Here is a 12076-nt window from a genome sequence, read left to right as displayed (position 1 = left end):
TTCGTCATTCCTGGCATCGTATCTAACTGCATAGTACTCATTTAGCTTGGGAACAATCTTTTGCTTATTGGGTGTCTCCTTGTCATCACTGTCACTTTCTTGAATAGTATCTTGAATACTCTGCTCATCCTCATCAGAGCCAAGTTCAAGGCTGATGTCTGATTCGCTATCACCCATATCTCTATTGGCTTCCCTCTTAGGAAGAATTTTTTTTTCGATTTTATACCCTTCCCATCTGAACTTTTCTTCTTCCCTTTGCCTTTTGCTTTCAGATTTTCTTCCCTCTTAAGCACCTCTAGATGCTCTTTTGATGTTATCACTTCTGCCTCTCTTGCAATTGTCTTCCGTTTTTTTATTCCTGAAACTGATGGTAGGTCGGGCCGCTTGATTGAGTCAAGAAGAATCTCTTCAAAAGTTTTTGATTGGTTGCCAAGCAACTTCCTTGGACTAATGGTAACAGAAAAGGTAATTTTTTCTAGTTCAGTGTTGACGGTGGTTGTGACTTTAGATGTGCCTGAATTTTCCTCTTACTCCTTTTTCATTTGTGCATAGCGTCTCAACTTGGTGGGTTCAAACTTTGTCTGGTCAATTACGGAAGGGTTTACTCTCATTGGAACACTCAGATCAAAGATTCCAGTTGCTTTGAACGACTTTTCGATCAGACTAGGAGTGAGATAGGTATCCCATACTTTTGATAAGAGACATACAAAATCCTTCTTCGACAGAATGTTGCCAGGGTGCTCCCTCTGCCATTTCGAGAGATTCTGATCATAAGACGTTTTCAGTCCCTTGAAAACCACTTTATCGAGAGGTTGAAGCATGTGGGATGCATGTGGAGGTAGCTTGAGAATTGTCACGTTATTTTCGTTTGCAAGTTTTGCAAGAGCAAGAGAAAGATGTGAGCCATGTCCATCTAAGATGAGAAGTGCCTTTCCCTTTACATGAGGAAGAAACTGGATTTCAAACCAGTTCATAAAGAGATCAGACGTCATCCACCCTTTATTGGTAGATGAGTAAGATGCACCAGGGTAAGCTCCATCTACAGGTATCCACGAGGTCCAGGTATTCTTTGCAGAGAAAACAATTAAAGGTGGGAGTTTTTCTCCGTTTGCACTGATACAAGCAAGGACAGTTGTATTTTCACGTCCATTACCACCTGTTCTACTAGTGGCTGGTGAGCCTTTGGCTCCAGCAACTTTCGTGTTGCCAGGATCCCTGCAGAAAGATGTCTCGTCCAAATTAAACCAGCACTGGGGCTTGTCAAGAATATCCATCGCCATGGCAGTTTCATACAACAGCTCATAAAAACCATACATTATGAAGGGATCAGATTGCTGCAAAAGTCTTTTGTTTTCTAACCTTTCAGGTTTCTTTAGTGAAATTTTGTTTCGGCACTTGAACCCCACCCACCAGTCATGACCAGGTTTGTTGTCCTTAAATCTAGTTTGAACTTTGTTCTTGATGAGATAGTCTTGGACTTGGTCAAAAAATTCCTGCTTGCTGAGACCTATGCCCCACTTTTCAAGTATTCTGAGACCCTGAGCCATATCTTTTTCTATTTCAGCAGGAATTTCTTGGCTCCTCCCTCCACCAGAAACTGGTTTTTTTACTTTTGTCTTCTTCATAAGATGGTCATGCAAGGTAGTGGGCGGTATCTGAAATACTTTGGAAGCCTGTAGCATAGACATTCTCTTTGAAGATATCTCTGCTAGCGCGTTTTGTAGCTGAGTTGCATCAGATGTTCCTCCAACCCCGCGTTGTGTTTTCTAAACATAATTTCTAGGCATCTAGAAAAGACAAAGGAATTATGAATGAATGGATGAATTTATTCGAAGGGGAATTATGAATGAATTGATGAATGTATTCAAAAATCTGTCACAAGCAGGTGTGCAAAAAATTCCAAAACTGCCAGTAGCAGAATTCCAAAAGCTGCCAACACTTTAGCAGCAAAATCCGTGTTTTGACAGCTTTTCTTTGAGCAAAAAGTATTTCTATAGGTAAAATTTGCAGAAAAGTAACAAATGTAACTTAGTATAGCTTGTGGTTAGAAATATCAATAGTTTTCTGAATCATATTTAATCATATTAAAGTACTCTCTCATATTTATTTTAATACTGCTAATGGTGTATAGTATTTTATATGTAAAAAGGTTATTTTCAGACAAAATCTGCCAACAAATTTGATACATGCCAAGTAGAATTTCTACTTTGCTACACTTTTTTCACGGCAGGTCACAAGTAAAGTTTAAGACGAAAAAAATTACAAGGGAGAAAGATAAACGAAAGCAGGCACAGAACTGCAATACATGAATGATCAACACAACACTACATTCCATTAAGTTAGTAGAGCCATCTAAGGATGGTTACTGGCTTCAACCCTTATTATCTAAAGCTTAGAATCTGTTCTACCATTTAAAATATCCATCTATGGTAACATGGGGTAAGTCCAACACCCCAGCCAAACGTCCCCTGTAGGGGGTAAGACCAACATGTTGGACTTCCCCCAGATGGGCTTTTTCGGGGGTAAGACCAACACCCCTCTTATCTGTTCAACTAATAACATTAGCTTGTTTTAAAAAATCAGGAAGATGCTCCTGGTCTTTTAGTTTCTAAGAAATTAAAAAAAAATTCTCTATCTCTCTTACTTTATAATCTACATAAGTTAAAGTAAAGTCAGTTACCTGTGTTCCTAAAAAAACGCCGTCCAAAAAATTTCAAAACCCTCTGAATAGAAGGCGTGCTAACTCTGCCGGAAGTTGATGGCACTGTTGCCTACTGCTACTATTATGGAAGAAAATATGAAAGCCTCCCACAGATACAATGGACCATAGACAAGTTGAAGGCCGGTATCGGACTTACCCCACTGTCGGACTTTCCCCGATTCACCCTACTATATATGGAAAGTGTGGTCGTACAAACTTCGGAGGAGGCTCATTTGATCAGAAATCGGAGTTCTAGTTCTCTTTTTAAGAGCCTTAAATGATTGGAGGGCAAATAGACCCACCCCAATCCCCCTCATTTCAACAATTGCATCCAATCAAAATTTTAGATAACCATTTTGCTCAAAATGGTCCAAAGATCAGATAAGAATAAACTCCAGGGTCGACACAAATCCCCAGAGTCCAGGGTAAAGTGTTGTAAGTTATGCTCCATAATGATTTTATGGGAGGGGTGGTCGCAAAAACGTTGGAGAAGTCTCATTTGATTGGAAATTGAAGTTCAAGTTCCTTTTTTAAGAGTCAAAACTGATTGGTGGGAAACAATCCTCCAACACCCTCATTTCCCCAAATGACTTGACTTACTGCTCCTGCTAATGGTCCAGTGTAGAGAGAAGCCACTCGTCACCTCCAGCCCAGACGGTCCTGTGCTCACATGATAGTTTTGTCTGGGGTGCTACCAATTAATGACAGGAAGTGAGCAAGGTTGTCCTTCCATCTAGAACGAGGCCTTCCACGCAGACGCTTCCAGCTGTGCATCAAAGGATCACAAATAAAGGCAATTCTGGCTGGCGTTTCTGCTGGCATGCAGGCTAGGTGGCTGAACCACCAAAGAGTTCATGCAGTGAGCTGACATGAGTTAGATGTCTAGTTGGTAAATGACAGCAGTTGGGTATTGGAGACAAAGTCATACCACTTAATCCCTTCAATTCGTCTGAGGAACTTGGTTTGAGCCACGTCTAAGATCTTTTGGACAAAAATGACAACAGGCTAGGTCTCAGCACTGGAAAAAAGAACTTGGTTTACTATGGTGTTGTAAATACACATCTTTGTTCTGCAGATAATGCCAGGATTTGATGATACAGAGCAACCGAGTTGGGCCATGATTGAGGTGGCTTTCGCATTATGGGAGTCAGTTTCAGCTCCAATATATTTGCTGTCCATGATGACGGAGCCAAGATACATGAACGATTTCACAACTTCAACAGTGTCCTAATATGCTGGATGCAGATGAGTTTGAGCTTCCCTCTGCCAGGTTAATAATCATTATCTAAGTCTTTTTTCAGCTGATCAGGCCCACTTTAGGTACTTCTTCTGACAGTGTGGTAAGGGCTTCTTTGACTTCAGCTGCAGAGGTGCATAACAAAGTGATATCATCCACAAAGTTGCAATCACTTAGGACTCAGTCGCCAAACTGTAGTCCAAAATAAAGACAGTTTGTGGTTCTGTCCATAACGTAATAGAATACAGCATTGAAAAGTTTGAGGGCAACAGCATATCTTTGCCTCACATCAGTATTTATTTCGAATTCTGGGCTGTGACAACCATTTATCTGGACAGAAATCTTAGTACCAGTATAGAGGGCCCTGAAGAGACAGCAATACTTGTCAAGAAGTCCTGTTTGTCCAAGTTTCAACCAGAGAGAATCACAGTCAACCAAATCAAAGGCTGCTTTGAAATCAACAAAGGCAATATATGCTGCAAATTGGAACTCACAGCCTTTTTCCACAACTTGAAATATGGTGAAGATCTACTTGGCCATAGACTTATTAGGTATTAAACCCTCTTGCCAAATTTGTGGAGAAATTGGGTGCTTCTATCCAGTAGAGCCATGGTAAACAACTTATTGGGGACTGATAGGAGTGTGATTCCTCTGTAATTGAAGCAATCGCTTCTGCTGCCTTTGCACATTCAAAGAGAAAGGACTAGTCCTTCTTTCTATTCTTCTGCTGTCTAGACAAGGGAGAATAGCATATGTAGCCAAAGATCCATTGATGGTCCTCTGAATTTCAGCAGCTCAACAGTGATCCCACAGATTCCAGGCACCTTGTTATTTTTCACTCTGTGCAGGGCTTTCTATATCTCTTCCACTGAAGGGGGATCAGGCTCTGGATAAGTCTCACGTATGGTTTGCTCAGTGAACGACAGCAAGTCAGGATCAACAACCATTCTATCAGCGTTCAGTAGCTTTGCAAAGTGTTTCGTCCATTTTTCTAGTTGTGTGCTTTCATCTTCCAACATTTCATCAGATTCCAATCTTGCTGCTCCTATTTTTGGGGGTTTCCCTTTGCTCAGGTATCTGACATACTTGAACAGGGACATAACATAACTTTTGCAAGCAGCTTCTTCCAGTTTATCAGCTTTTTTATCAACAAATTGTTGCTTATTACAGTGAATTAGTTTATTCCTGAACCTGTTTAGCCACCTGTATAACACTTTTCTGCACTGTTCAATAATTTGCACTGCTTCCTGTGACAGCCATGGCTTCTTGGAGAGCTCCTTGCTCCAAAAGTACCAGCAGCAACTTCTAGTGTGTTGCTCTTGTATGACTACCAGAGAGTATCTGAGTCATCAAGGGTATTCAGGCCATCAAACCTATTCTAGATTTCAACTGAGTCCATTGGCTTGATTGCATCTGACTTGAGTTTCTGAACATCCAACTTCAGCTGGCGTCACTCTGGTAGCTGAGTATTTAGACTTAGATGGAAGTTGGCAGCTACCAATATATGTTCAGTATTTCCGAGTTTGGCAGGACAGGATGTTTGACAGTTTGTGACTGATGGTCGCCATATCTGGTTGACTACAATGTAGTTGATCATCTTGTGAGTGCACCCGTTATTGCTGTACCATGTTGGCTTATAGATTATTTTTTTTTCTGTGAGACATTGTGTTAGCAAAGACCAGTTCATGCATGATGCACAGCTAAAGTAATTGTGTTCTGTTATCATTTAAGCTGTCCAGGGTGACAGTGCCAATTACAGACTTGAAAGCTCCATAAGAGTCAAATACTGTTGTGTTGATGTCACCCACCAGGACAAGTACATCCTGAGGTGAAGTGGAAGAGAGTTGCTATCACACCAAGTGAAAATTATCTTTCTTGTCATCTTGAGAAACATTAGTTGGTGCATAGCACACAATGATTGTCATCTTTCCATGTTAGTGGTTAAAACGTGCACTGAGCAGTCTATCTGAGATTGGGCTATGACATGTGAGGCATTTCTTTGCCTTCTTGTTTAGCAACATGCCTACACCACTACTTCTACTGGAAGTTCAGCCCAACCTTATTGACCTCCAACCTCTGCTGGAGATTTCTACAATCTGTCAGTTGAAAAAAAAAATTATTATAGCTACAATAAAATGACAGGTAGTAATGATGGAAGTAATGAATTAAAAAAATCCTTTAAATATGGCTGCAATATCTGCAATGAATATCATTATAGTTTTACACATTCAATGAATAGCCTGGATGAATTGGAACTCCCCAAGAACACTGAAAGTTCCAAGGATAGAATATGATGAACAGAAAAAGGCAACAAATATAAAACATCTAATTTATACAAAATGAGATTCAACTCTACAATTTACACAGTAGTAGAGGGGGATAATCATAATAGTAGCCTCAAGACAGAAAATGTACCAATTGTATTGCAAGGAAATTTATGAACACATCAAAATTGAAGAGATAAAGTGTGCAAACTGAAGGAAAACAAAGAGAAAGATTGAAAAAATGAAACTGTTGAAAGAAATAAACTCATATGATTATAATAGCTTGTATTCTTTAAGAATGCACAAAACCCCTTTTTCAACATCTTGAAGGAGCACTGATCATGGAGTACTGTATCAAAACTCAGTCTCCAAACATTCCACAGGACAGAATATCATAATTTTTGTCCCTTAATTTATAAGTTATGCTTGAACTGTCTGTATTTTAGCCACCTATCTTTGATCAAGTTAATTACAATGGTAATTGGATCAATTATATAAGCCTACTTGACATTAAATTCCTTTGCATATACTTTCCTGATGGTTACCATAAAGGGCAAAAAAGCATGGTAGGGATTGTCTTTTTCTTTATTTTATCATTCATCAACCCAAATTAAAATACACTTTTATCTTTCAAGCACAAGCCCAATTAATTATTATACATGCTGCCTTGCTTTTTGACAATCTATTCTTTTTAATACAGTCATTAACTATGTTGAATGGTAAGCAATTATATTTGGTTTTGTCTTTAAACCCTCAATTCTACTTTGAATTTGAAATTAGTATTAATGCATAAACACTAAGAGCTGTGCAGTGTTCTGTGCATCAATTCCATGCAATGCAAGCCAGTATTTAAAAAAAAAACCTTGCATATATCTTGAAGTTACAGTGCTTAATTGTCTTCTATTTTTCAATATATTTAAGGACAGCTCTCCTTAAAAGATAAATTGCAGTCAAAATTAATTTTTTGCTGTAAACCCATGATATTTACAGCATGTGAAAAGCATTCCTTGATAAATTTGTTATCAGAGAATTTCTTATTTGATCATGGCCAGTTCTCTTGCTTCTCATTTTAATCCTTATTTAAATTCTGGTAAATGCCCTGCTGTATAGAAAAAGGCAGTGATAAAACCTCTTCATAAGGGTGGACTAAGATGAGATTTCAGTAATTATTGACCGATTTCAAACACTTCAATTTATTCTAGAATCATGGAAACATTAACTGCTGATCAGGTCCAAAATTATTTTGAACAAAATAACCTGTGGCATATAGCACAACATGGTTTTAGGAAAAACAAGTCTTGTAATACTCAGCTAATGGAGGTAATTAATGATTTTCAAATGATAGCTGACTTAGGTCAAAAGTTTGATTGTGTTTATGTTGATTTTAAAAGGCATTTGACAAGGTATCAATACCTCTACTGTTGAAAAAATACCAAAAGTATGGAATTGGATTGAGAACTCTGGCTTGGATTACAGATTACCAAACACATATGTCACAGAATGTTAGGGTTGGCAAAGCCTTGTCTAACCTTTGTATTGTTTTGAGTAGAATCCCTCAGGATAGTTGCTAAGGACTAGTTCTGTTTTGTATATTTATAAATGATTTTCCACAGGTAATTCAACATAGTAAAATCAAAATGTTTGCAGATGATGTAAATCTTTACAATGGTGTATCTTGCCCAGATGATTTGGCTCTTCTACAGGATGATTTAAATGCATTGGTGTAAATTTAATTCAATGACTTTTAATCAGGGTAAATACCACATGGTGAACTATCTAGTGAATACAGTAGCATACCAGTATTCTATTGGTGAAGTTGTAATATGTTCTGTTGATTCCATTAGGAACCTTGGTATTGTTTTTGATAATGAATCAAGATTTGATGAACAAATATTAGCTGTATCATATAAAACTAATTACAGTTTGCTTTGTATCAAAAGAGGGTTTAGAAGATTGAACCTGCAAAGCTTTACTAAGCTCTATAAGACAATGATGTGACCAATAATTGAACAATGCACATCTGTGTGGAATCCAACAAGAAAATCTGATTCACAGCTTATTGAAAAATATAAAAATGGGCATCAAAATTTGTTCCTCATTTGAAGTGCTTGTCTTATGAGCATAGACTAAGATGTTTGAGCCTACCATCTTTGCAATTCAGGAGGGATAGATTAGACATAGTTAATACATTTTGAATTATTAAAGGTGTTAATAATTTTCCTTTTAGTGATTTCTATCAGTTTAGGCATTGTTCAACCACATGGCAGAATTTCTTAAAATTGTATCAGAAAAGGGTTTTAAGAAAGGCTGCACAGGGTTCTTTTGTAAACTGGTCTATTATGTCATGGAACATGTAACCTCATCATGATTTTTCAAGAAATAATCTTACAGCTTTTAAAACAGCTTTGGTTGGAAACTCTTTTTATGACAGACAGCATAAAGAACCATAATATTTATGTTATTTGTATGATTTGTTTTCATCAGTGCACTTAAAAAGAGTTTAATGGATTAGGCTCATTATGCATCCTGATGTATTTGCTTATTTTTTTGTAATGTGTTCAACCTAAGGAGTTTATTGGTTAATTGTGGTAAAAATCAACACCCAGGGATCCAGTTCTTGTATATTGTCTTCTGTGTATTGTTGATAATTGTTTTGTTTACTGTTAATTTGTAACAAGACAGGCCTATAGCTTAGGCTACTCAGTTTTTGTTTAAAATAAAATAAATAAATAGATAAAAACATGTGAAATGTATAATTTAGTCAATAGCCTATATATATATGCACATTAGAGGAGGAAGTAAAGTATACTGGAAGCACCTTCAAAATGTTTCAACTACATCTTTTCTGTATATTATGAAGTAATAATTGTTTGCTTAACATGTTTTCTTTCAATGGCCCAATTCTCAGCTTATATCTCATTTGCTGCTTATTCAAATTTTGCATCTGAAATCCAATATCCAGGCTAGATATTTTATTTTCCAGCATTTTTCCCATTAATACTCCTGAACAACAGCTACAGACTCATAAAAAAAGCAGATGTTTAACCTCTAACATTTTAAAACTCAATGGCCACCTTGATTCCCTTCTGAATCATAAATGTCACTAAACCTTTCAAGATATAACTAAACCCAATGGAATTTAAATTTTGTACTTCTTATTGAACAGGAATGCTGTGACAAAGGAATTACTCAGAAAATTAAACAAACAAACGAAGCCTAAAGTAGCCTACAAAATAAATTGATGAAAGAGGCCATTTGTTGAAGCCCCACACTTTATTTAGCCAATCTTATTTTTATGAATCCTTGTTTGATCATTAGGCTATAATTTTAACTATTTGTGAAGTAGCCTACTGTTCCAATACTATACCCAGCTTTTCAATGAATAGACAATTAGGCATGTGATATGAAAAAGTTTCAAAAACTTCAATTTTCGATAGCCTCAAATTAGCTGCGTTCGTTTTGGCCGTTCGTCGTTCTTGGTTCTAGAAAGTTGTCCTTGGTTTACTCTTAAATTGCGTTTTTAATTTGCCGTTCTAAGAACGTCGTTTTAGCCGAAAAAGCGGCTTATAAGACCTTTCTTAATTTATATACCACAGATAGAATTTCAATCAGCGAGATAGAATTTTAACGGCAACGAAAATCAAAACGATAGTTCTAAATGCAGCAAAACAAGCATTAGAGCTGCTAGAGCAGGAAATTGATTCTGACAAAAAAATCCAGCTAGAAACTGAAGCAGACAATGCGACATCAAGAACCTCACAGCTATGTTTTGCATCCGCTGCTGGGGAATTTTTTAGAGCTGACATAGAACAAAATTAAAGCTGTGCATTTGCTTTGCTGAAATTTTTTTTTAAAACTACTATGTTTAGAAAATGATGTAAATATTCATATTGCTGATTCATGGTTCGTTTACACATTGCGGAAATTCATGCAGATTTAGCAATCCGTGCGGAAATTCCGTCCGTTTTTGTGCTAGAAAAAATCTCTAGCTTTCTGCAACGTTTTGGTCAAATCATGACGGAATCTTGGCGAGATTTTTAAATGAACAAAATCATGAGTATGGATTATCAAAAACTACACGATGTTATAACTTTGGTTCAAGGCTACACCCAGCTTCTATGATCCTGCGCACCCAGGCTATAAGAAAACTAACAAAAACGGTGTCATTTGGCTCTCTATTGTTCAACAGCTTTCGGAATAGGGTAAGAACATAAGTCATGCTTTAGCAATAATTTGAAACCTTTGCCTTAAAACGCAGCGTTATTTTAGCCATAGTTCGAACAGATACGGACGGATTTCCGCATGGATTTCCGCAATGTAAAAACGAACCATCAGTAAACTTGATTTTAAAATCCCTGTTGCATTCTTCTTCTTCTTAAAAAACAGCTCCTGGAATTCTAAACAGATTCTTCTTCTTCTTCTATTTCACAGCAGGCGGGCTTTTCAGTAGATACTATTTAGCCCTTTTCGTTTTGATTCACTCTGTGGGCCACAGAGCTACTGGCTTGGTTGCCTCTTATTTGTTAGATATTCTCAGATATCTTTCAGTAGATCTTTTGACTCAAGGAGTTCAAATATAAGATGATAGATGTCGATTTCCATGCTCTGTGTTCAGGTATAGTTGGCTAGGCTCTTGGCTGATAGTGAGATTTTGTGGTGTTTGAAGCATTTTAACAGTTTACAAAGAAAGGTATGTTGTGCAGACGTCAGCATATTACATTCAAATAGGCAGTGGTCAATTGTTTCATTATTCATATTACAATACCTGCAAAGAGGGGACAGGGCAACTGAACCACTTGAGTTAGGAAACTGGTACGAGAATGCAAGAAAATTTTGTCCATTTGTTCCAGAACGAATTCTATGATAAATGTTAGAAAAATACTTTTTGGGAAAGGGGGAAAGAATAGGATTATTTTTATTAAACATAATATCTGATAGTCTCCATCGGTAAATATTTCTAATGGGGATTGGTCTCCCACTCGGCTCGTCAATATTTATAGCATTTTTTGCTATTCCATCAACCTGATGATTACCACTTATACCAGAGTGGCTAGGAATATACTGAAGATAAGTTCTTATGCCACTTGAAGCCAGATTATCTATAATACTAAGACAATGATTAGTGTCAATATCTAATTTATACTGAGGAGCTGAAGACAGCAACTCAAGGCTTGATAAAGAGTCGGAATGAACTATAATATTATTTGAATTAGAAATCAAAGGTTGGTTTTCCATAAGCTGTTCTAATGCCATGATTATGGCATTTAACTCTGCAGACATTATAGATACATTATTATACAATCTCTCACCAATTGCAACTTTCAAGTGAGGAAGGAAAGCACCACTTGCTACCTTCTCATTCATTTTGGACCCATCAACAAAGATTTTGAAATGGTTTTTATAAGTAATTGCATTAAGTTCAGCAAATTTTTTCTGGACAAAAGCAATGGGGATTAAATCTTTAGTCAACTTTGAGACATCAGTATTTATTATGGGGATTAACCGATTCCACGGAGGGGATTGGGGGAAAGTAAGTGCAATAGACTTTACGGGTACAGGGAACTTCTTCTGAATATTGGCAAACCCATCTGCAATTCCTCTATACATGGCTGGATTTGTTAACCAATTATGTAGGGTGTGTGAGCTATTTAATTCAATTTTTGTAAGATGTTTTATCAAGAGAAAGCTACGTCTCTCCCTTATTGTTGTTAATCCACTCTCCATAAGCAGAAACTTGGTGCTTGTGGGTTTCCTAAGACCAAATATGAGACGTATTATATAATTTTGTATTGTTTCAATTTTTACATCTGGGTCTTTGCACATGCACCATAGACGATGAGCCCATAGTCAATATGGGGTCTTATATGTGATTTA

The 12076-nt window shown here is 37.1% G+C and overlaps 1 protein-coding gene across 1 annotated transcript in view; it reads right to left on the bottom strand.

The window, feature by feature from the left end:
• Positions 1 to 9651, bottom strand: part of LOC148950711 (uncharacterized) — a 178475-nt gene extending 168824 nt beyond the window's left edge. The window contains exon 1 of the mRNA XM_089091926.1: positions 9570 to 9651. The gene's annotated coding sequence lies outside the window, so the exon portion shown is untranslated. The remainder of the gene's footprint in view (positions 1 to 9569) is intronic.
• Positions 9652 to 12076: the final 2425 nt, after the last annotated feature.

The sequence above is a fragment of the Artemia sp. Qi Xiang Cuo genome, chromosome 7 (assembly GCF_049724085.1).
Source record: "Artemia sp. Qi Xiang Cuo chromosome 7, ASM4972408v1, whole genome shotgun sequence".
NCBI classification, from domain to species: Eukaryota; Metazoa; Arthropoda; class Branchiopoda; order Anostraca; family Artemiidae; genus Artemia; species Artemia sp. Qi Xiang Cuo.
Note: the sequence above shows the minus strand (reverse complement) of the source record. Positions and strands in the feature narration are given on the sequence as shown.